A 27086-nucleotide genomic window follows, 5' to 3' on the forward strand; every position below is an offset into this window, starting at 1 on the left:
TTATTGCACAAATAAAGGATTTTGGAATCATTTAATTCAATGGGGATCATTTTAATATTTAATAAATGCTTTAAAGTTACCAATTTAAATCGTTTATGGTACTTTAAAATTATTACACTTAATTAATGAACTTTGCGTCGTTTTGTTTTTGTTTGTAGATGAATAACTATAATGACAACACTATTTTGCCAATGAAACTAAATTTAAGGCTAAATCTCAGAAACTTCAGGGAATGGGAGAACGAGCAGAGAAATGTTCTCATAAGCCAAAAGCTTGAATCTCGTTTATATATACCTGTTGAGAGCAAGTATACTGAAGGTTATGATCCTGAAAGGCATGCGAAAATTGTTTCGGATGCAGAGAAAATCAAGAATCTCATTTTAGAATCTATTCCAAATTATTGGAAAAGAAGGTTCAGGCACTATGAGTTAACCAACTTGCGTGAATGTTTTCATGCCATCTATCGAGGTGGCATTGGGGCATTAGGAAGTGGAGGTGGAAACATCAACGACCACAATGTTAGAGAGGTCGTTAATTCGACCCCTCAGATTTACTACTCCTGGACTGACAACATAAGGTATGAGGCTTACAATGTTCATTGTAAGATAATGGCTAAGAAACTCATGCCTGGTCAGTCACTAAAGGCCCAAGTCAATGAACTGATCGATTTATTCAATCAGATGGACGTCCTTGGGAGACCGTTTGATGATGACTCCGCGCATGACATAATCTTGTTCTCACTCCACGATGGATTTGATATAGTCAGGCTTACTCATAATGATGAGGGCTCGACGGTGACATTAGTCAACCTTTTACTCAACCATGCTGAGGAGTACCTGAAAAGGAGACAAAGCGAAAGCTTCTATTGTGGTAATTGACTTTGCCACACACCAGGGTGTCCCCATTACACACCAGTGAAAACTGAAGGTAAAGATTTACCTAATGTTTTTGTTATAGAAATTAATCTTACTTCTTCTTTAACTTGGGTATTCGATATCGGTTGTGGTGCTCACATTGTTAATAACGTGCAGGGCCTAAGAGGGAGTAAGACGTTAACAGAAGGGGAAGTCACACTTTGAGTGGGAAATGGAGCAAAAGTTGTTGCACTTGCTATTGGAATCTATCATTTGAGACTTCTTTCTAGTCTTATTTTGGTTCTTAAGAACTGTTATTATGTCCCAACTATTACCAAAAACACTATTTTAGTTCCTATTTTAGATACTGAAGGTTTTTCTTTTGAAATAAGAACAAGTGTTGTTTTATTCCTAAAGAGAATATGTAATATGCTAACGCTAAATTAATTAATATTTTGTATGTCTTAGATTATACAACTCATTTTTACAACATTGATAAAAAAAAGCGTAGAACAGATGAATCAAACCAAACCTATTTACGACATTGTAGGTAAGGTGATATAAACCAATCACGCATCCAGAAATTACATAAGGATGGACTCCTAACTTCATTTGATTATGAATCATTTGAGAATTGTTAGTCATGTTTGTTAGGTAAAATGACCAGGTCACCTTTTACTGGAAAGGGTGAAAGAGCTAGTGACCTTTTGGGCCTCGTACATACAGATGTATGTTGACCAATGAGTTCAAAAGCTAGAGGTGGTTACAACTACTTCATTACCTTCACTGATGATTTAAGTAGGTATGGTTATATCTATTTAATGAAACACAAGTCGGAATCCTTTGAAAAGTTCAAGGAATTCCTGAATGAGGTACAAAACCAACTTGGGAGGACAATAAAATCACTACAATCTGATTGTGGTGGTGAAAATTTGACTCAATAATTTAATGAACATCTGATTAATTGTGGAATACTTTCATAGTTAACCCCTCCAGGGACACCACAGTTAAATGGGGTGTTAGAAAGGAGAAATAGGACCTTACTGGATATGGTTCAGTCCATGATGAGCTTTACTGATCTTCACATATCATTCTAGGGATATGCACTAGAAGCAGCTACGAACATACTGAACAAAATCCCATCCAAAGCAGTTGAGAAGACACCATATGTGTTATGGATTGGAAAAGTTCCAAAGTTGTCTTATCTCAAGGTTTGGGGTTGTGAAGTCTATGTAAAACGTTTACAAAGTGACAAACTTGGCCTTAAATCAGACAAATGTTTCTTTGTGGGTTATCCCAAAGAAACAAAAGGGTATTACTTCTACAATCGCGAAGATAACAAAGTGTTTGTTGCTCGCGATGGTGTCTTTCTAAAAAAGGAATTTCTCTCTAGAAAGAAAAGTGGGAGTAAAGTAGTTCTCGAAGAAATTAGAGACGAGCAACAAATGGATGTGGATAACTCCACATCAGAGGCGAGGGCACAAAATCATGCGTCGGAGCAAGCTAATTCGACTAGCGAGACTCATATCATCCCACTTGAATCTAATTCTAGCAAAAATCTTCAAAGAATTGAAAAGAACTTTTCTACTATTGCTCCTACCCCACGTAGGTCTGCCAGAATTAAAAACAAACAATTTGTTGAAGTTCTGATAACTGAGGATTTTGAAATCTTCTTATTATAGAATGAGAAACCTAAAACCTACAAGCAAGCTTTGGTGAGCCCTAACTCAAAAGAATGTCTTGAGGTCATGAAATCCGAAATGGAATCGATGTCTGAAAATGCTGTGTGGACCCTTGTGGACTTTCCTAATGGGGTAAAACCTATTGGTTGAAGTGGGTTTACAAGATTAAAACAGACAAGGATAGAAATTCCTACATCTATAAAGAAAGACTAGTTGCGAAAGGGTACAAACAGATTCATGGTATTGACTATGATGAAACCTTTTCTCTAGTGGCAATGCTTAAGTCCATTCGGATTCTTCTAGCGATTGTTGCATTTTTCGATTACGAAAATTGGCAGATGGATGTCAAAACGCCTTCTTGAATGGGTTCTTGATGGAGGAAGTGTATATGACACAACCTAAGGGTTTTGAAGATCCAGAAAATCCTAGAAAGGTATGCAAGCTTCAGAAATCCATTTATGGATTGAAGCAAGCATCAAGAAATTAGAACCTTTGTTTTGATGAAGCAATAAAACAATTTGGGTTTCTCAAAAGTGAAGAGGAACCTTGTGTATACAAGAAGTTCAGTGGGAGCAGCATAGTTTTCTTAGTCTTGTATGTAGATGTCATACTTCTCATGGGGAATGACATACCAATGCTTGAGTCAGTCAAGGAATGGTTGAAGAGTTGTTTCTCCATAAAATACCTGGATGACACCGAGTACATTTTCGAAATCAAAATCCATCGAGACAGGTCTCGAAGGATGATTGGGCTAAGTCAAGAGACTTATAATGATAAGATTCTTGATAGGTTCGAGATGAAAAAATCCAAGAGAGGATTTCTCCCCATGTCTCATGGCATTACGCTCAATAAATCTCAATGTCTGGTTATGCCAAACGAGATGAGATGTATGGAAATTATACCTTATGCTTCGCCAATAGGGTTGATAATGTATGCCATTATTTGTACAAGGCCGGATGTTTCATATGCTCTAAGCATGTGTAGCAAATTTCAGGAAAATCCAAGAGAAGCACACTGGACAGCTGCCAAGAACATCCTTAAGTACTTGAGAAGGACTAAAGGAATGTTTCTAGTATATGGTGGTGAAGATGAGTTGGTTGTCAAAGGTTATACGGATGCGAATTTCCAAACAGACACAGATGATTTTAATTCCCAGTCTGGATACATCTTCTGTCAAAATGGAGGAGCAGTGAGCTAGAAGAGTTTGAAGCAAAGCACTGTCGCAGACTCTACTACAGAATTAGAGTATTTATCTGCTGTTGAAGCAGCTAATGAGGCTGTTTGGATTAAGAAATTCCTTATTGAGATGGACATTGTACCAAGTGCTCAAAAGGGAATTGAGTTGTATTGTGACAACAGTGGCACCATTGCACAATCAAAGAAGCCTAGGTCACACTTCAAATCCAAACATGTTGAGAGGAAGTATCATCTCATTTGAGAAATCGTTGGCAGAGGAGATGTCAAGATGTGCAAAGTTCATATGGATGAGAATATCGTTGATCCACTTACTAAACCCCTTCCATTGCCCAAGCATGAGAAACTTGCTAGTGCAACTGGATTGAGGCTAATGATGTAATTTAAGTTGTATTTGTTTTTGGAGAAAAACTTATTACATATGTAATACATTCATTGGCAGAATTATGTTTAATCAGAAATTCATCATTTCTCTTATTTAATCGTGGTTTTATGATATTAAATAAATTTCCAAAATAATTATGGATTGATGGGCTTATCAGGCTGGTGACTTGGTAAATGAAACCCCACAGGTGAACAAAATCTATATATTATTCCAGTTCATAGTCTGGAGTCATTAAAGTGGACATAAATGATCTCTTTAAATGGACTAGCATGTAAGATTGATTGGATAGCGCTTATAGGAGCGTAGTGAAGCTCGGTCAATCACCTAGATATGCATGAATGATGCATGATCGAACTATAGACCTACTTTGAAGCTCAAGTGTAGAGCTTTCGGATTTATTAGTGGATTCCTTTGACATGAGTGGAACACTGATTCCATTCAATGATTGATGTAACTGTGTACATTCAAACGTCTTCCCGTAACTGGAGATTATAAAGGGTGTTTCCTGGTTACCTCATGATTTGAGTGGGAGCTTTGGTTGCCACAAGATTGGATTGAGTCTACCTATTTAATTAGGAATGTGTCTTGGCCCCTTGAGGAGGGAGAATTCAGAAAATGCATGGTCGTGCTCAAATGGATTACATAGTAATAATTTGTTTTGTAATTCTAACTCAGTTTCTCAAGAAAATATTTGTAGATTAATATGATCACGACATGAGATGCAATCATATTATCAAATCGACACACATTGACTTAAGGAATTTGAATATTGTGCACTTGTCTCAGACAAGTGGGAGATTGAAGGAGTTATGTCTTCAATAAGTGCAATTACTAGATATATCAAGGATCACTATTATGGAGATAATAAGTTTGTTATTTTGGGTTGTCATTATCTGTAGCTAGACTATGATCAATGATATTTAGGCTAGTCAAATAGTCCAAAGCCCACTAGAATGGATCCTATGAGGTCACACACAAAGGTTTAGGTTAAGCAAGTTAGAGGCCCATTTATGGGCCTCATGAATGGGTAACTAATCATGAATTGGATTGGGCTAGCATAATTAGATTAGAGTTAGGTTTTGGGCATTGTCATGGACTCTCATTTAGAGATGAGATCTATAAGTAAGGTCCATGCCTAGGGTTGTATGACATAAAACAATTAAAATTTGATTGTGCATCAAGCAACCAGTAATCCGAAAACCCCCACTCTCTCTCTGTCCCACGCCTCTCTACTCCCCCCTTAGACTCACGGTCGGCCACTCCGAGTGGCGTGTGTGGTGGTTTGTGATTTGTTCGTTGCTCGTTCTTCTCCTTAAAAGGTCAATTGAAGGGTTCAATCACAACTAACTAGCATTAGTGAAGGTCTTAATCAAGTGCCTGTGGACCAAGTAGAGGAATCACATTTGAGGTTCTTTGTATCCCTTGTTCTTGTTCGGTCGCACGTGGAATCCAGCTTCAAAGGTATTAATTCTAATTCTTTATGTGTTATGCATGATCTTGGGATTAGGTGCTATATGAATATGATTCATGTTTTCCGCATTCGTACCTATAAACTCCTACATGCTTTTATTGCTTTCTAGTATCATGCTTAGGTTGCTTCCTATTTCTTCTATCATGTTAGTATCATGTTAGGGTTAAAGCTTTGATCTTTATTGTTTAGTGACATGCTAGGATTTGTTATTGATCTTATTAGTATCATGCTTAGGATCTTGCTAATAATATTATTATGCTTTGATGAGAATATGACGATGATGATTGTTGTTATTATGTTGATTGATATTATATATTATAATTATTTCTTGATCATGCCCTCTCTTGCAGGTATAAAGGGAATTTATACTTGTAATCATGCTTAATAAGATAATTAATAATCTTGTTTAGGCTAATATGATTTTGATTCAAGTGATCGCCAATAATAGGTTTGTTGTGCATTAATATTCAACTAACATAGATTAAACAGGTTTAGGGTTAACTTAATAATTGTATGTTAGTCAAAAAGCGCACGCGAGTATGAGAGGAATAAAGTAGAGACCTATTTTTAGGGCAAGTTCAATCTCTTTTAGGTTGAATTTGTATCTTCTTCCCCGAATATCCAGTCATGGTTCCAGACCACTATAGAGTTTAGCGATCTCATGGATCGTAAAGGGGTGTAACCTCCGCCTTGTGAACGGTTTACAAGTTCCTAAAACTTGTTGGAGGCTCTTTTGCTATAGCTTCCTTCCCTTTAGATGCCACCATACTTAAGTGTATGATCATAGTGGGGCTCAAGTGTGGGATGCTTGAAATATTTCCTACAGTTTTTAGCAACTCCACTAGGGAGGATTTCTATTTGAATTCCTAAAATTTATTTTGGCAATGATTTAAAATAAGATGAGACTCGAAAAGTTCTAAGTGTTCATGTGCATAATTTTGATTGACATTATTGACATAAGCATAAAAAGGTTCGCATTGGATAGACCATCCGTAATGCGGAAAAAACATTGGATTTTTTTTACATGTAGGAAATTTGGGAAATATCTTTCACAACTAGAATTGAAATAACGCTACAAAAAATTGGAAAATTCTAAGAATAGAAAGTTGCTGAGGCATGTAAGAACTGGCGATGAGAAAACAGTGCCCGTCGCAGTACGACAGTAATGTCACGTGGCAACAGGGTCATCATTTTGCGACAAGCCATGTTTTCTCGTACCAAGTTCTTCCAATACCGAGCCAGGAATCTACCTTTTTACTTTGACCAGTTTTAGTACTGTTTGCTCGTTTTCACTTCTTGATTGAGTTTTTCTCACTTTTTTAAACCCATATGTGTTCTACATATGGTTATAACCCTTTGGGAATTCACGCTCCATCTACCCAATCGAATGCTCATTGTAATGACGGGTACATCCGAGTTTGTGAATTCACCAAACCATGGAAGCAAGTTTAACTTGCGGGGTCCCATCCATACGCGCCAACCCTTCCAAAGGTAAGGCTTCCGTGCGATGCAGTCGAACTCATAACCATGGACCCTCTTTGACTAATGATGAGTGACATTTATGTCACTCTTAGGGTAGTGTTTATGCTTTGTTTTAGCTTGTCTTAAGGTGTTTTGTAGTTGTTTTGTTCAAATAATGCGATCATACATGTCTCGATGTGTTTTGGATGCAATCGTGTATATGCTTAAATGCTTCCCTTTATTGCGTGTTTTCACTGATGCCTATACCGTATTGCTTCCCCTGGTTCTTGTGCTTAGGTATTTGAATTCTTGGATTGCAAATATGAAGACAAGTAAGCATGAGAGTAGAATCAATGAAGCAAGGTGCGAGGGAGCACAAAATGTGCGTGAGAGCACGGCCATAGTGCGCGGGCGCGCAGTCCTGTCAAAACCCGCATGGAAGGAAGTAAATTTAAAATCGAGGCAGAGAGCTTTGCGCTGGTTGTTCGCGACCTGTGCGCGGGCGCACACTCCCTTGCACGGACGTACACCCAAGGCGCGCGGGCGCACAACTCAACCAGCAAGCTGCAACCTATGAAGGCGCGGGCGCGTAACACGTTGTGCGGGCACGCAGCTATCTTGCGCGAGCGCACATTTTTGTGCGAGGGCGCACAGCGAGCCCTGTTCAACGTTTTTTGCGCGATTCTATTTATATTTGAGGCTTGTTTTTGTACGGGACTTCTTCATATTATTAGATCTTTTTCTCTAGTTTTAGGAGAGCTTCTCCCTAGGTTTAGCTTAGGATTAGAGTAGTTTAGAGAGAGAAAGTGAGAGTTTCACCATTGATGAGCTTGGATTTTGAAGAAGAAGATTGATCATCTTGTTTGTAGACTTTCATCTTCAATAAATGAGAATCTCTAACTCTCTCTCCTCTATTTTATTTGCTTTCTTTTGATTATTGTTCTAGTTGTTAGTGTTGCTTGTTAATCATGTTTATTCTTGGTTATTTGTTAAGTAATCTTGTTATTATCATGATTAGTGAGTAATTTCGTCATCAAGGGGATGGTTGTGGTGTAGTTGGATCTTGAGCATGTTCTAGGGTTTGGAATTGATTTATTTGTGATTAAAGTCTTTATATGCTTGATATTCTTCAATCTACTTGCAAAATGCATGTTGTTAGTTGATTGGGAATGAATTGATTGGGAGTGAATTATTGTTAGAAGATGTGAGAGCGGATCTAGAAAGATTCATTTGTATCGATTGTTATTTGATAGCACCTCCTAGTATATGGTTCTAATGTGGAATCATAGAGGCTATGTTAGGAGAAGCCAATTATGTAACACCCTAGAAATTCCTTTCCTTTAAATACACACTTTACTCTTTTTAAAATACGTTTTAGGAATATCTAAGACATTACCGCCACCGTGAAAACGGCTAAAGAAACTATCAAAGATACACAACGGAAGACTTGAAAACCAAAACCATTTCAATAACACAATTTAAAAACCAAACCAACGAAAGTAAAGTTGAAAATCAACAAAACCAAAGTCAAATAAAATCCACTACAACTTGGAACCATTTAAGGCCCTTATTAAAAACCGAAACAACCAAACTTTTGTGTTAGTCCATAAAGTAATATAATAAAATATTCAATGCATAAAACACATCATATTCTAATGGAAGCTATCATGATTCTCTCTTCACTCATGCCCCGTCATGAACATGCTTCAATACATGAAAAGTATATCTCTACTTGCCCCCACTACTCTCCATTAAAATGGATCATCGTAGGGCCAAGATAAAGACATGGCCAGACACAAACAACACACACAATCAGCAAAGCTGAGTACATAAGCGTAATTAAACACACTAACATACATTCTCCTATCATCACACACACTTACCTCATTGCACCTGTTTACAAGCACACACAACAATCAACAAGACACTTTAACTAGACACTAATTAATTCATTTAGCGTTGATTACGCATCGAACGGCTTTATAACTATACCTATCCTAATAAGTTGGGGTTAACTGACACGGGAGCTAACCGTGCCAGCAACAAACCTGTGCCACACATAGGTGGCGGAATTCCAGCGCATAAAAATAAAAAGGAATATACAGCGTCCTCTACTCCGTTGGAAGTTTATGGTTAAATATAAAACCCCATAACTCCCCCCATTGTTCATACTCAAGGTATATACGTTCCAAGAGTTTTGGTGCGTAATCTCTTTCACTTTACATTATTTACATATTATTAGACTTGGTGATGACTCTCAAAGCATAATAAGTCAATCAACAATAATTATACAATCAAACAAACATACCAATTTACTTCTTGAATAATTGATGACCACATATTACTTATTGTTGGACCCTTTTTAATTCTACCTCAGTGTCAAGACACCTTAAACGCATAATGCGCCAAAAATCCTATCCCTCGGTGTTAAAAACACCTTAAGTGCACAAAGGCACTAACAACAATTTATTCCTTGTGTACATAGACACTTATATAGCTCTTTCCTCATGCTTAAAGCATCAATAAAAATTATTTGAACCATAATAAAATTCCTTTTCAATATTCCAAACATAACTAAACATGTAGTTTAATTAATCATGCCTTCTAACATGCCATAAATAAAAATGTGGTTCAAACACATGCCAAAAATATAATTTTCCAATCCATAAACCATCACAAATAATTCATGCTTCACCATTCAATCACCAACACCATTAATTCACAATTCCATACATAAACCTTAGCATGATACTACTTGTAATTGATTGAAATCAAGCCTAGCATGATTCTACATCCTCAAAATATGCTAAGTACGCGAACGTACCTTGAATAAGATCTTAAAATCATCACAACTAGTAAAAATTGCTCACTTTGAAGTCTCCTACACATTAAAATTATAATAGAGCATTAAAACCCACTCTAAACAAATTTCCAGCAATATATACTATTCTAAAACCCCTCTTAAAAAATTAGAATAAGCTGAAATTATATTTAAAACACCCTAATTAAGTCCCACTTAATGGGTAATTTAAATTTCCTTCAAAAACATAATATTAATTGCTTTACATAAAATTCCAGCACTTTATTTCTAATTAAAACTTTCTGTAATTTAGTCTTAAAACACCTAAATTGAAGATCTAAACATTAATACCTCATATACTTTCATAATTTTCATAAATCAAGGACCTAAGGTTTCAAAAATTGGGGCTTTTTAATTAAAACCAAATCTGAAAATTAATTCATACAATTACTATTATCAAACATCAAAATTAAACCCCCAAACTCATAATTTATATTTAGATCCAAGAATAGATTAAATTAAAACAAGAAAGCTTAGTTTTTTTTTTTTTTTTTTTATATAGTTCGAAAAAGGGGAGGAAGAACGACAGCCACCACCGGCTGCCGGCTGCTGGCTGCGGCTTGCACTGCTGGCAGCGGCGGCCACCAGCTTCCGGTGGTGAGGGAGGAGGGCAGCCGAAAAAAAATATAAGGGGAAGGGGGAAAAGAAAAAGAAAGACAAAAAATAAGGAGGAGAGAGAGAGAAGTTTACCTTGGGTTTTCTCCACTCTGGGCAAAGTTTGATTTGCCTCATAAGTGGGATATTTATACCCCTTCTCTACTAACCCTCTTCCAGGTTTTCCTAATTCCTTCCCTAATAAATTTGTTGAAAAATTAAACTTTCCTAAAATAAAACCCCAACTTTTAAATAAAATAATTAAATAAACTTTCCTTTAATAATAATATTAATTAAAGTACTTTAATTAAAATAATTACAACTATTTAAATACTTTATAAAATACATACTTTAAATAAAATACGTATAAAAATACAGGGTATTACAGTCTACCCCCCTAAAAAAAAGTTTCGTCCCGAAACTTGGGGAACGAAATTCAAACCTTTTTCCTTAATATGTATAGTATTGCTGTACTTTTTGTCACTCCTTTACTGTTTTATGTCTCTGTGAGAGCATAAATACTCGAAATACTTGTTTAAATTCGTGCAAAGAGCACAAAAATAACTGAAATATAGGGAAAAAGCGCGAAATTTTACCGCATTCTACCCCCCTTAAAGAAAACGAGTTACGCCCCCGTAACTCTACACACCTGAAACAACTCTGGGTATTTCTTTTTCATTTCATCCTCTGCTTCCCAAGTGGATTCCTCATATTCTTGGTTAGACCAAAGTACTTTTACAATCTTAACGTTCTTGTTGCATGTACTACGCACTTTAGTGTCAAGAATCTTGACAGGTCTCTCTTCATAAGTTAAACTTTGATCTAACTCGATGGTTTCTGGTTGTAGCACATGGGATTTATCGGGGATGTACCTTCTCAATTGGGACACATGAAAAACGTCATGTACTTTACTAAACTCCATAGGTAAGGCTAACCTATAAGCTACTTTGCCTATTCTTTGTAGTATTTCATATGGACCGATGTATTTTGTACTGAGATTTCCTTTCTTCCCAAATCTCATCACTCCTTTCATTGGTGACACTTTTAGTAACACCTCATCGCCAATTTCAAATTCTTCTTCTCTTTGTTTTAAGTTTGCATAACTCTTTTGGTGATCTTGAGCTGCTTGGATTTTAAATTGAATTTCCCTTACTTGCTTGACTGTGTCTTCAATCATTTGAGGCCCAAGAATCATAGTTTCACTAATGTCGTTCCAACAAATTGGACTTCTACATTTTCTCCCATATAAAGCCTCGAATGGTGCCATTCCTATGCTTGTGTGGTAACTATTATTATAGGAAAATTCAATTAAATCCAAAATGTCTTCCCAACCTCCCTGGAAGTCTATTACACAAGCTCTCAACATTTCCTCCAAGGTTTGAATAGTTCTTTCAGTTTGCCCATCTGTGGCAGGGTAAAATGTTGTACTCATCTTAAGTATGGTACCAAAATTTTCTTGAACACTTTTCCAGAATTTTGAGAGAAATCTGGAATCCCTGTCAGAAACAATATCTTTTGGAACTCCATGTAACCTTACTACATGCTTGATGTAAGCCTTCGCAAGTTGCTCCATCTTCCAAGTTTCTTTCATTGGTATAAACACTGCTGATTTCGTAAGTCTGTCCACCACTACCCAAATGGTATCATTTCCACTCCTTGACTTAGGTAAGCCAGTCACGAAATCCATTGAAATGAAATCCCACTTCCATCTTGGGATTTCTAATGACTGTACAGTCCCTTGAGGCCTCTTGTGCTCTATTTTCACCTTCTGACATGTTAAACACTTTGCCACAAATTCAGCAACCTCCTTTTCATTCTAGGCCACCAAAACATCTTCTTCAAATCCTTATATAACTTGTCTCCTCCCGGGTGTACTGAGTAAGGTGTGTTGTGGCCTTCTTCCATCAACTTTTTCTTCACTTCCTCACATTTCTGTGGGGCACACCATCGACCTTTATACCTCAAGCTCCCATCTTCGTGAATTTTGAAGTCTATAGATTTTCTTTGCTTAATTTTCTCACGAATCATATCCAACTTTATATCTCCCTCTTGGTTCTCTTGAATCTCGTCGAATATTGTTGGTTGGATACTCAGATTCGCAAAAATACTTGCTGGTACTCCCCATTCCACGACTTCTAGATTCAATTTCTCCATTTCTCTACATAACTCATTAGATACTACTAACGAGTTTAATCCATGACTAGTTTTACGACTTAGAGCATCCGCAACTACATTTGCCTTCCCTTCGTGGTAGTGTATGTCTAGATCGTAATCCTTCGTATACTCTAGCCATCTCCTTTGACGAGAGTTCAAATCCTTTTGGGTGAAAATGTACTTTAAGCTCTTGTGGTCTGTGTAAATTCTACATTTCACTCCATACAAATAATGGCGCTAAATTTTCAGTGCAAAAATGATGGCGGCTAATTCCAAATCATGGGTTGGATAGTTTACCTCGTGCGTTTTTAGCTGCCTTGATGCGTATGCAATCACCTTTCCATTTTGCATAAGCACACACCCCAAATCATTCTTTGATGCATCACTATATACATCATACAGTCCATTATCATCTGGAAGTGTAAGCACTAGTGCTGTAACTAATTTGTGTTTTAAGAGTTAGAAAACCTCTTGACACTTCTCATCCCATTCAAACTTCTTGTCCTTATTCATTAGAGTAGTCATAGGTTTAGCAATCTTGGAAAAATCCTTAACAAAACGCCTATAATACCCTGCTAAACCTAAGAAACTTCTCACATCCGATATTGTTTTGGGTGTCGGCCAACTCTTAACAACTTCTATTTTGGAAGGATCTACCTCTACCCCGTCCTTGGACACAAAGTGTCCTAAGAAGGCTACCTTTTCCAACCAAAACTCACACTTAGAGAACTTTGCATAAAGATGGTTTTCTCTCAATGTTTGCAGAATTGTCCTTAGGTGTTCTGCGTGCTCTTCTTTGTTCTTTGAGTATACCAAAATGTCATCTATGAAAACCACTACAAACTTATCCATAAATTGATGAAACACCCTATTCATCAAATCCATAAAGATTGCTGGAGCATTCGTCAATCCAAAAGGCATAACTGTAAATTCGTAGTGTCCATATCTTGTCCTAAATGCCATTTTAGGGATGTCCTCATCGGCAATTCTCAATTGGTGATATCCAGACCTCAAGTTAATTTTCGAAAACACTGTGGCACCCTTTAGTTGGTCAAACAGATCATCTATTCTTGGTAAGGGATACTTATTCTTTATGGTCACCTTATTTGATTCCCTGTAATCAATGCACAGTCTCATGCTTCCATCCTTTTTCTTCACAAATAGAACTGGTGCTCCCCAAGGAGAAGCACTTGGTCTAATGTACCCTTTTTCCAACAAATCTTGTAACTGATCCTTTAATTCACTTATTTCTGCAGGTGCCATTCTATATGGTGCCTTGGATATTGGGGCTGTTCCGGGAACTAAATCTATGGTAAAGTCGATTGCCCTTTTAGGTGGCATCCCAGGGATTTCTTCCGGAAACACATCCAGAAATTCGTTGACCACTTTTATATTTTCTGGATTTGCCACTTGTTCATAGTTCATATCCCTAACGTTGCAGAAATATACTGGATGTCCCTTCTTCATGTACTTTGCTAATGTTAACACTGATATTACCCTTGGGCACTTTGTTTTACCATTCATCCAGTAAGTCACTGATTCATTTCCACTTCCATCTTCACTTTCTGTGATCTACAACTAATCTCAGCATTATACTTACTCAGCCAGTCCATTCCCAAGATAAGGTCAAAGTCGATCAGCCCAAACTCAATAAGATCAGACGGAAATATCTTTCCCTCTATTTCTAAAGGCACGTTTCTAAAAGTTTTGGTACAATTCACTACCCCACCTGTCGGGATGGTTATTGGTAAATCTACTGCCTCTACTGTTTTTAAGCAGTCCTTAAGTTTTGAAACAATACCCATAGAAACAAAAGAAAAAGTTGCACCAGAATCAAACAATACTTTAACATGAATAGGGTTAATAGAAAAAGTACCAGTGATAACATTTTTCGTGGCCTCTGCCTCGTGCCTACTCAAAACATTCAGTTTCCCTACAATTCCTCCCTTTTGTTGGCTGTTACTATTGTTGGTGTTACTGTTTCTCACCCCATTCTGCTGCACTCCCTTATTCCAAGAAAAATTGTTATTGTTCCCTTGGAAATTCTTCTGGTTTCCTCCTGAGTTATAGTTGTTCTGTTTATTCCCATTAGCATTCTTAGAGTAACACTCGTACTCCCTATGCCCTAGTTTGTTGCAAGCGCGACAAGCAACCAAATTGCCTTCACAATCCTTCCCAGGGTGATTGTTCCTACACCTCTTGCAGAAGTAAGTCCTTCCATTCTTATTATTCCCCTGGTTATTGTTTCTAGCCCCTCCATTGTTGCTACGTCCCCCTTGGCGGTTATTATTCTGGAAATTATTATTATTGGGGAAATTATTGTTATGGTGGTACTTCTGCTTCTTAAAACCATTCTGGTTTCCCTGTTGGTTTCCAGAAACTTGTCCCACTTCCTTCCTCTTCTCTCTTCCTTCTATTTCAGCTAACTCTTTCTTCTTCTTTTCCTCCAGAGCATAAAGGTGTGCGGCCCTTCCATATACTTCATCCAGGGTCTCAAATACCTGCCCGCACAGCTTCAACTGCAGATCAGTAGTTAACCCACTCTCAAACTTCCTAGCTTTTGCTTTCTCCTAGAGACGGATCCTTCAGCAAAACGGGACAACTCAATAAACTTGGTGTAATATTCCGTAACTGTCATCTTATCCATCCTAAGGTTTGAAAATTCCTCAGCCTTTTGCTTCTGCAAAAAGCTAGGATAAAACTTGTCTCTCACTTTTTCTTGGAATTTGGTCCAGCTGAACCCAGGTAATTCTCTAATGGTAGCCTTGTTTTGTTGCCACCAAAGGTCAGCTTCACCCCTCAGATAGTAGGTAGCACAACCTACTTTGGAGTTTTCAGGGCATCCCACAGCTCCAAACAGTTTCTCGAATTCCCTTACCAATTTTCCAACACCACAGGATCAGGCTCGCCCTGATAGATTGGTGGCTTGCTTTGCGCCACCTTTTTAAAGAGCTCCCCTTGAGCATCCCCGTTACCAATTGAGTTCCTTGCCAATTGTTGGGCAACCGCTGCCAATTGCCTCACTACATTATTCAAATCATTTCCACCACTACCTGAACTTCGTCCCCCTGCCATTTGGTTTCTCCTGAATATAGGACAAGGATAACTATTAGAAATGGATAGGTTTAGATCTCAAGACGAACACCCGTGTATATTTAACGACTTTTTAAACATTTACAGTAGAATTTGAAGCTAACAATTTGGGATAGCAATTGCTAAAAATTCCCTTAATATAGCTTTATCAATTAATATTGATTGCTAACCAACCATGCATTTAATAAAGAACCACAATAAATATAAAAAATAATAATTCCCATGGACGTTTGCGGTTTATAAATGTTTGTTGGAGATAAGTTGCTTGGAATGGTGATTACTGGAATAATGGTGGGAAATGGAATATTTGTAAAATAAAAGAATTTATAAATAAAAATCTATCAAAGAAATGAATAAGGTTTATTAATTAAAATAGACAGAAGATATTAAGATAAAAAGTGTGTTCGAAAAACTGATGTGGTCATGCCACTTATTTGCTAAAACTGAAATAACAAATAAATTTTTAAAATAAAGAATATGAACTCGTTGCGAGGAAAGTCATAAGATTTAATCTTTTCGAACGTTGTCCCTTTTGTCGGTGGATTGCTTGTAGCTTGAAGGATCGAAGTTAGAATCATTTGACTCCTCCATTGGTTCAGGTGATTCAGGCTCAGGTTCTACTGGAACAAACTCCCCTTCTTCTTCCTCATCCGATGAAATATCTATAATTATTGGAGTTGGAGGTGGGTTTGGATAAGAAATGTCCATAAGTGAACTATTACCCTCTTGTTGTTCTCCATTCTCTGTTGGATTACCCCCCGACGAAGAAGAAGAAGAAGCGGAATTTTCTGGTTGTTGATTTGGAGGAGGATTGTTCTCTGCTGGGTTATCAAAGTAGTAGTCAGGGTAGGGAAGGTTTAAGCGCTGACAATAAACTTTCTCCACCCTTACGAGATATTTGGTTAAGAAAATATAGTCTGGATACCACTGGCCATAATAGTCTCTGTATTTATGGTAATTTGGGATGTCTCTTGGAAGATAAAAATCAGAAAATCTTTGTTTGACAGCAAAGTAAGGGGGCTCCTCTGGAAGACAATGGACAATCATTGCCGAAATACGATCAGGGGTGTCATAAACCTTCTCCCGTAGGACATTGCTCATGTAGGAACAAAAGTATCTGATCTTTTCTACAAAGTCATAGGGGTGTTCATTATTTTTCTTTACGAGAGATCCCATTTGGGTAAACTTGCTAGGAAAAATTGGCATCCTGTAGAGAAAAAGTTTAGAAAAGATTTCCCTTCCCTAAAGAAATAAAATAAAATGAAATAAATAATACAAAGTTCAGTGTTCAATCATACAATCTGAAGAATCACATAAAATAATACATATATTGCATGCTTTCGTCATAAACATTTAGTCATACAACATGCTTGAACACCCTAAAATAAAATTTATGAACACAGGGAAGAAATTAAATTCTAGCCTATATGCCCTAATCTTTCCTACCCAAGGTCACCAACATATTAATAAAATCTTTTAACACAAAATTCTTACCTCAATCCTTGCTCCCTGGTAAATTAACGAACTAAAAATATTTTACCCTGCTAAATTTTTTTTTTTGAAATTTTAGGGAAGGGGCCAAATTTTCGGCCTTCACAAAAAAATAATAAAAAAAATAATAAATTTCGGACACTAAAAAAAATTTCGAGTATCCCTAAAAAAAATTTCGGACCAAAATAAATAAAAAAAAAAAAAATGAAATAAAAAAAATTTCGGCCCTCTTAATAAAATAAATTAAAATAAAATAAAATCAGAATGAAATTAACATTGTAAAATTAAATTAGCACTTGACCAAGTTTAAATCATAATAAAAACGTTTTCGTGTTAGTGGTAATTTCAAATCTCAACCTGGCTCTGATACCACTTTGTAACACCCTAGAAATTCCTTTCCTTTAAAAACATACTTTACTCTTTTTAAAATACGCTTTAGAAATATCTAAGACATTACCGCCATCGTGAAAACGGCTAAGGCAACTATCAAAGATACACAGCGGAAGACTTGAAAACCAAAACCATTTAATTAACACAATTTAAAAACCAAACCAACGAAAGTAAAGTTGAAAATCAACAAAACCAAAGTCAAATAAAATCCACTACAACTTGAAACCATTTAAGGCCCTTATTAAAAACCGAAACAACCAAACTTTTGTGTTAGTCCATAAAGTAATATAATAAAATATTCAATGCATAAAATTAGGAAATTTCATAAAATTTGGACAAATATATAATAATAAAAATCAAAATTTTATATTCTTAAAAATATCTGAATATATATACTTTAAATACCCAATTTTGGATTTTTAAAATTAATAAAATGGATAATTTTTTTATCCAAAATCTGAATAAATAATTAAGATTGAAAATCTATATATTGTGCGTCAAAATTCAAATATCTTTTGGCTCCAAAATTCAATAAATAATTAAATTATCAAAATACACTTTCTACAAAATAATTATTAATTAGTTAGTTAAAATTATACTTTTAAAAAATACGGGGTATTACATCATATGTTAAATTTACATACATTAATTTTCCAAATTAAAAAGAAGTACAATGCTGATAAAGGTGAGGAGAATTGAAAATATATTTATTTAATATGTATTGGTAGTTTTGCATGAGTTCATATAAATTTTTATTTTTTAGCATATACATATTCAAAAGGTAAGGAAAAATTAAATTTGTATAAATTAAAATAGCTTATAATCGGGAAAGTTACATACACTTTTTAAAAATCTTATACTCGATTACATTTAACATATGATGGTGTTGTCTAACACCTACAAATAGTGCATATATTTTTGGGGAGGATATTATTAAAATATTACAATAAAAGGTTAAGTAAAAATAATTAAATCTTAATATATTGAAAAGTGTTCCAAATACAATAATTCACAACAAAAAGTAGAACTTTGTCAATGTTATTGTTGTAGTTTTACTTTTTAATCACTGAATGAATATAATATTTATAATTATTCAAAAGGACTACAAATAAGATAAATAAAATGAATGACCTTTGTTAATACATTTATCAACTAATTTGTTTCAAAAATAAAATGATTTCAATTGCACTTTAAGTTACTTGAGAAAATGGCTGAAAAAAAATAAGATTGATCATAGTATGATTACCAATTTAAATAATAATATTGAAATTTGAAATAAATTTAAATCTTAAATTATAGGAGACAATATTATAATTGAAGTAATTTTAAACAAAATGAAATAATTAGATTCTAGCCCTATATAATATAAACTTTGTTAGAAAATGGCTAAAATGAAGGTAAAAAGAAAAAAAAAATTAAAGGGAAAAATTTGCAATAGGAATTGACACATGTCTGTTTTAGTATTATTTTGTGAAAAATAAGCAAACTTTTGTCCACTCTTTTCAAAATAAGCAAACCTATTGATTAACTCAAAATAAGGACTTGTTCTGATTTATTGAACTGAGCTGAACTGAACCGAACTGATTGGAGTTGAACTGAATTGAATATTTTAGTAGAGAAGGAAATTACGAACTGAACTGAACTGAAATTAAGCTGAAGAGAAATAGCTTATCTTTTGAAAATGAGTAATGATCGGTTAGCTTTAAGTTAACTTGTTGTGTTGATTTATAATGCCACTTGTTATAAAATGGTTGGTTCATTTTAAAATTTTAATCAATATTATTTATTCAATTAACTAAAAAAAAACAACAAAACCCCAACCCCCAAAGTGCTCCTATGAGGCCGCCACCGCCATCTCTCCTTCTCCTTCCCCTTCCCCCAGCAACAACCTATCATCACCGCCAACAACAGCCCACCATTATCAACCTTTACTCCTCAACCTGCCACCAGACCCTAATTCATAACATCACCAATTACCAACACCCCTCAAATCCATAACCAAATGCCTTCTCACTCCACAACAAACAATAGCCCTTAAATCGCCAACAATGCCTAGCCTGCGCTGCAGCAACAACGACAACAACCAAAACTACCCACAACGGTGCCTAATTATATTTTCCTCCATCAGTCCACAAATCACATCTTTCAACCATGCCTAACACCAAGCCACCAACCTCCACTGTCAATTGCATAACCAGCCACAACAATTCCTCAAATCGCCACCTCTAAACCGTTAGAATCAATTAAATCACACTCATACTATCGACAATAACACTGATTAGACAACAATAGCAACAAAACGCCTCAATTTCAACCACAATTTGAAACCCAATTAAGAGTGGCCAAGTGGTTAGGGCAAGTGCGTTGGGGGAAGGGGGCGCCGGTGGGGGGGCTTTGGGGGAGTGGACGGGTGGTGTGCAGTGGTCGTGTGGTGGTGTTGTAGCTGGCACACTAGTAGGGCCACCACAAGGGATGGGGGTAAGAGTGGAGAGGACACATCTGTGGTGGGGGTAGGGTTTTGTTTTTTAGGGAAATACTAAATGTAGAATACATTTTCCCTAAATGCAGAACAACTTAATTTTATGTTTCCAAAACTACCCTCTTTCTTTTATAACACATACTCGTTTCATTGAATAAAACTTTAATTACTTTTTTTAATTTAAGAATAATAATTTAATATACTCATAGTATCCAATAATTTTCGTCTCATATCAAAAGAAATTTTTTGTCGTCACTCAAAACTGCCGGGAAAAGATTTCGGTACCCCAATTTAATTTTAATGAGAATCTCTTCCATGTGGCTATATCAATTCAAGTTAATTAGTACTACACCTTCAATCCAAATCAACAGATCCAAGACCAGCAAATTCTGATATACGAGTAACATATTTAAACTTCTTTATTTAAAATCATGAGCCAGGTATTTCCATCTCTTGTCGGTAGTTGGTATCGTCTATTGGTACTCAAATACAACAGTCAACAGTAAGTACCGAATGGAGGAGTTGGTACATGGCCGAAGCTACCGACTACTCTGGCCAATGGTTGGCTTGTAATAGCGGATCTGAGTACCACTAGTCGAAGCTGAGTACCGGCTACAGTAGCCGGTACCCTTTTTTCTTTAAGAATAATCAATTAATTTCAACTAATAAATGCTAAAGAATATAAGAAGCAAGCAGAAGAACAATATTTGACAATCAACCATATTAAAGGAGAATGGGAAGATGCTCGTTGTTGGTTCCATGGTTTAGCTTCATTTTTGGTTGAGATTTGAGAATAAGAGGACTGGAGGAGGACTATTGACTTATTAAGTATGGAAGGAAATGGATCAGGGTTATTGGTTATAATTAATTTAAGGGTACGTTGTTTGGTCTTTTGCATTATTAAATATATTTTCCTTTTCTGCATATAGGTTATTTTACACTGCATTTAGTACTTATGTTTTTAATTAATTGAAATAATAATGTTTTTTGAAAATTAAAAGTGACCTGTTGAGAAGATTGTAGGTCATCTGACCTATTTAAAGAAAACACCCCTTTGGTTCAAAAAAAAAGAAAAAAGAAAACACCATTTAAAAGTCAACTTATTTTGAGTTAATCAATAGATTTGCTTGTTTTGGGAAGACCTAAAGATTTGTTTATTTTTGAGAAATTTTCCAAAAAAATTATAGAAATGAGGCAAGTAATAAATTAATGTCGCAAAAGAAAATAAAAGAACAGTTTATAAAAAAATACAATGGGAGTAAATGAGGTATCAAAACCACACCTGATCCAATCCGATCGATAACTGACTCAAAAAATTCTAATTCAGATTTCACCTCACGTGGACACAATAATTTAACATAACTTAATTTTAAAAATTGACCCGACCCAATCTGACCTGACCTCATCAGACCGGATTCAAATACCATGAGATATTTTTTCGTGAAATAATTTTAGAAAAAATTAGAAAATAACACCACATAATTTGTAAAATTTTGATTATAACACCTCCTTTTCTAAAAGTTTTATTATAACACCACATAAAAAATTAAAATTTTGATATCACCACCAGAACTGTTACTAGGGCCCACTGTAATGACTACTTTTTGGAACCCTTTTAAAAGTCTTCCATTCTCGTCCGTAATGTTCATTCTTGCGATTCTGAAACAATTAAACTCAAAGATTTGGGGGAAATTACAGATAGTGAAGTTGAAACCTAACCTAATTCAACGACTCAACATCCATTCAAGGGTGGAGAAAGCTTAAATAAGGTAAGATTTGGCGAACTTTAGAATTAGGGTTCACCCAAATTCTTGAATTAGGGTTTTCCAATTTCGGTTCCAATCTTTTAATTCGATTTGTTTTGTTATTCAATTGGATTAGAATATAGGGTATGACGTTTATTTTGCATTCCATATTACTGCAGGTCATGTCTTTCATAAGCTCATCTCCTTTAAAAGAGAAGAAGTGTCAATGTGGTGTGCCATTTGCGAAGCTGACCAGTTGGACAAGGGAGAATCCTTAAAGATAATTATTAACGTGCAAGTTCTTTGATCCTGTGACTGAAAGTAGGGGGTGTAAGGCATTTGAGTGGGTTGATCAACCTGATGGGATAACATGGCAAACACAGGTTATTAAAAACATGTTATTGGATTAGAAGTTATTAAAGGGTGAAATTAGTGACTACAAAAGGGAAGTTGAAGACCTTAGTGGCCATATGAGGTGTTTGCTGAATGAGGTTGATAATTTGAAGATGAAATGCAAGGCTCTCAACTTTGACAGAAAGAGGATGAGCAGAGTTGCTAAAGGCAGGGGAGGCATGAGTCAACACTTTGTAATGTGGTTTGTTGTTGCCCTTGTTATTAGTGTATTTGTTGGAGTTTTGGGAGTGTTTGTGATGGTTAAGTAGGTGGTTTGCATGTTGTTTTGTAGTTTGTGATGGTTAGGTTACTACTCTAACTGTGTTAAATGCAATGAACATGGATGCACTACTTTTAATGTTAATGAAATTAAGTGGACGGAGTATGATCCACATTTGTTGTTAATTGTTTGTCATTTATTTGCAATAATATGACTTTTGTAACTATATAAGCAAAGCAAATACACAAAAACATATGTCTTTTCCACTGTAAAATTAGTACCTTGAACATAGGAACATAAGTCTGAAACTTTGAATAAATTTTGGGCACCATATGAGCCATACAAAATACTGACAACAACTACTTAGTTCAAAAACTATCACCATGACTATGTTAATTCATTACAATCTTTATCACTTAACTAGCAAAATAATTGTCTGCAATCATACATCAATCTTCCTACTCAATTACATTACTGAGTGAGATTAAGCTTGTTAAAAGTCTAAAGTCTTGCCCTTCTTTTCTGCACTCCAGTTGTTCTCACTGTTGCATCTTTGCTTGAAGTAGGCTGACTGGAGGTTGTCCCTGTTTGAAATTCAGCATGTGATTCTTGCTAGGATAGTGGTGGGTTTTGTGAACCTCTCCTCTTGTTGAGTGGTTCAAACCCTGGCCTCTCCTGAGGAAAAGATTTGTTTGCATTGCTATTTGGCCTTGCTGCTATGGCACTCTGTCCAAAAAAAAAAAAGAAGTTAAGTACCTATTCCAAAGTCAGCTAACAACACAACATACTTAGGCTATGTTCTTTTGAGCTTCTGGGCAGAGCAGAGCAGATTTCAGCAGAACAAATCAAAGCAGAGCAGAGCAGATTTCAGCCGAGCCGAGCAGAGCAGAGCAGAGCAGATTTTATTATTATTATTATTATTATTATTATTATTATTATTATTACTACTACTACTACTACTACTACTACTACTACTACTACTACTACTACTACTACTACTACTACTACTACTACTACTTCTATTATAATTATAATTATTATTATTATTATTATTATTATTATTATTAAATATTAATTATTATTGTTATTATTATTATTATTATTATTATTATTATTATTATTATTATAACTACTACTACTACTACTACTACTACTACTACTACTACTACTACTACTACTACTACTAATATTATCGCATTATTATTATAATCATTAAATTTTTAAAGTTAAATATTAATTATTATTATATTAATTATAATTATTATTAAATATTATTTAATTATTATTATTATTAAAGATTAATAATTAGTATTATCTTTAAATATTAGTTATTATCTTAATATTAATTTCTATTATAAAAATCAATTATTGTTATTATAATTAATATTATTAGTTATAAGTATTATTATTACTATTAGTATAATTACTATTATTATTATTATTACTATTATTATTAAATATTAATTATTAATAATTATTGTTATTATTATTATTATTATTAATTATTAATAATTTATTATTATTATTATTATTAAATATTAATAATTTTTTTTATTTTTTTATTTTTTATTAAATATCAATAATTAATTATTTTTATTATTATTATTAAGTATTAATTATTATTCTAATTAAATATTAATTATTTATTATATTAAATATTAATTATTTATTATTATTATTATTATTATTATAAAATATTAATTATTAAATATTAAATAATTATTATAATAATTTAATATTAAGTATTAATTTTAAGTAGAGCAGAGCAGGTGATGAGTGACATTTATGTCACTCTTAGGGGTAGCATTTAGGTCTTTTTCCTCTTATTTTTCTTAGTTTTTTCCACCTCATTTATCCTCTTATGGCTTCTTTATGTATTGATGAAAAGTAATGCTTATTTGCGCTTATTTTGATAATCTTTATGCATTATTTTATCATCCCCATGCTCTCGTGAACTTTGGTATCTTCTGCAGGTTCCATGACGGTCCTATGCACGGTGGGAGGCCCCTTGGCCAAGTATGGAAGCCATGGACAAAGGCAAGAGGAGCAAAAGGGAAGGAGAGGAAGCAAGAAAAGGAAGTGCAAGAGGAGGTGTGGCCGAACCTCTGAAAGGTCCGGTCGAATTGGTTTGGATCAAGAATCAAGGAAGTTTGACTCCACTTTTGCTAGCACATGGAAAACAAGATTCAATTTTAGAGGTAGTCGGCTTCAAGAAGGTTTAATTGGGTCATTTGCGGGTACTATACCCACCTAATATCCGGTAATATCCTTCCTTGCTCTTCCTCTAATGATTTGTGACTTGTTGGACATATGTTGGTTGGTTGGATGACTTTCTTTCTTTTCTCCTCCCATGGATTCTTTGGTTTAAAGTTTGAGCATGTTGCCTCATTCAAGATTGGGGGAGGGTATTCTATCATGTTTGGTGGAATTTTGATTCATATATGCCATGCACATTTGTATATGCATTTCCATTTTCTTTATTTTGAAAATTCCAAAAAGATTTTGTTTCTATCAAGGCAAATTTGCAATGTGTTTTGTTTTGTTCTTACTTTTGACATAATACGCTTGGACTTGTATTCTTGAATGTCTTTATTCCTAAATTATAAAGGTATGCACGGTTTGAGAATGTGTTAGGTTGACTCTAGGATATGATATGCTAAGGTAGTTGTTAAGAACTTTGAGACCATGAAGCCCTAGTTCACTTGCTTGTGGTAAGATAGAGTTGCTCTCTATGGTGGATATAAAATCAAGAGTTAGTTATTGCTATCCCTAGTGAGGTAAATTGTTCAAGCCTTCATCATACTTTGTTGAGTGGCATATTTGGATCCTTGGCTATTGCATTCTCGTATCTAGAACTTGACTTTTAGCTCCCAAGATCGCGACCGTGCCACTTTAGGGGATGACAAAGGAATTTCTCTTTTTATAGGATAGATTTTCTATTTTTGAGTTTAGTTTATATTTTCCCCTCTTGCTAGCCCTTTTGAGCCATATACCTTCTTTTCTCTAGCCACAATACAAGCCTTGAAGCCTTGGTTTCACTTTCTACCTTTAGTTTTGTGAAGCAATTTAGTTTTCGAGCTTGTTTTATTGTTTATGGTGCAAGTTTAGAATTATGAGTTTATTTGCAAAGAAAGTATGTGTTGTATATAAGTTTGTGCATAAAAGCAAATGCATTTTGAGAAAAAGTCGTCCAAAGTTAAAGAGGCAAGGACTTTTAAATGAAAAAAAAAATGTCGAAAAAAAAAGGTAAAAGAAGAATGAAAAGCACAAAATGATTTTGTTATAGTTGTTTTTTTTTTTCCCTATTTTTGTTAGTTTGTTTTAAATAAGCTTGGGGGAAATTTATTTTATGAGCATAGTTGGTACTTTTGTTTTGGATTCGTTTGGATCTTGTGGAAAAAGTTCCACCGGAGCTTCACATGTAGGTTTACCACCAATTTCAAAAGTTTTCCACACCTTTACTCTCCTAGCCTGTGTATTACAACCTTGAAAGTCCTTTTGATCCTAGAGGGTTAAGTCATTTAGTGGTGGCAGGAAATAGGAATCAAGCCTATAGAGCGAGTTTGCATAGCCAAGATGTTGGGTAACCTTCTCATGTTTTGAATTTCTTACTTATTTTCCGGTTCCTTCGTGGAATCATGAGAAGCTAACTTGAAAGTGGATTTGAAACTTGTAGAGAGGTTGTGGTTTGATTAGTTGGAACAAAAGGTGGAATATGTTTCCGTTAGTTCTCTATGCTTAGCATATGCTATGTTTCAATCAACCTTGGACATCTTAGAACGTGCATACCTTTATTTTTTTTTTAGAAAGATTGACATTCTTTAGTGCTTGTTCCATTGTAAAAATCCACTTAAGAACGCTTGTAACCTCTCTTTTACTTCAATTTATTTTATCTATTTGTTTATTGCTTTGCCTTGATTTTTGTCAAGAGTTATGGGTTAAACTCTTAGGATACCCTTACGAGAGCATACTCGTCCTCTAGAGCGATCTATGGGGTTTAAAGTGCTTGATGCATGCGCTAAATGCATTCGTGATTCCTACGAAAGTGAGTTAGTGTATATTCTTTCTCTTCTAGTTTAATTTTATTTTATTGTTTTTATTTAAAAAAAAAAAATATACATCGTTTTCCGTTGTGTTTGTTTTGTTTTGCTCGAGGATGAGCAAAAGTTAAGCTTGGGGGTTTTTGATGAGTGAAATTTATGTTACCCTTAGGGGTAGTGTATTGGTCTCTTTTCTCCTGTTTTTCTTAGGTTTTTCTACCTCTTTTCTCCTCTTATGGCTTCCTTTTTTTTTATGGATGAAAAGTATGCTTATTTGCGCTTGTTTTGATAATCTTTATGCATAATTTTATCATCCCCATGCTCTCGTGATCTTTGCTATCTTTTGCGGGTTCCATGGCGGTCCTAAGCACGGTAGGAGGCCCCTTGGCCAAGTATGGAGGCATGGACAAAGACAAGAGGAGCAAAAGGGAAGGAGAGGAAGCAAGAAGAGGAAGTTCAAGAGGAGGTGTGGCCGAACCTCTAAGAGGTTCGGTCGAACCAAGGTGTGGTCAAACTTTTGAAAAGTTCGACCGAACCTCCAAGGCAGTTTCAACCAAGTTTTCAGCATGTTTACAGGAGG

This window comes from Chenopodium quinoa, unplaced genomic scaffold (assembly GCF_001683475.1).
Source record: "Chenopodium quinoa cultivar QQ74 unplaced genomic scaffold, ASM168347v1, whole genome shotgun sequence".
Classification (NCBI taxonomy): domain Eukaryota; kingdom Viridiplantae; phylum Streptophyta; class Magnoliopsida; order Caryophyllales; family Amaranthaceae; genus Chenopodium; species Chenopodium quinoa.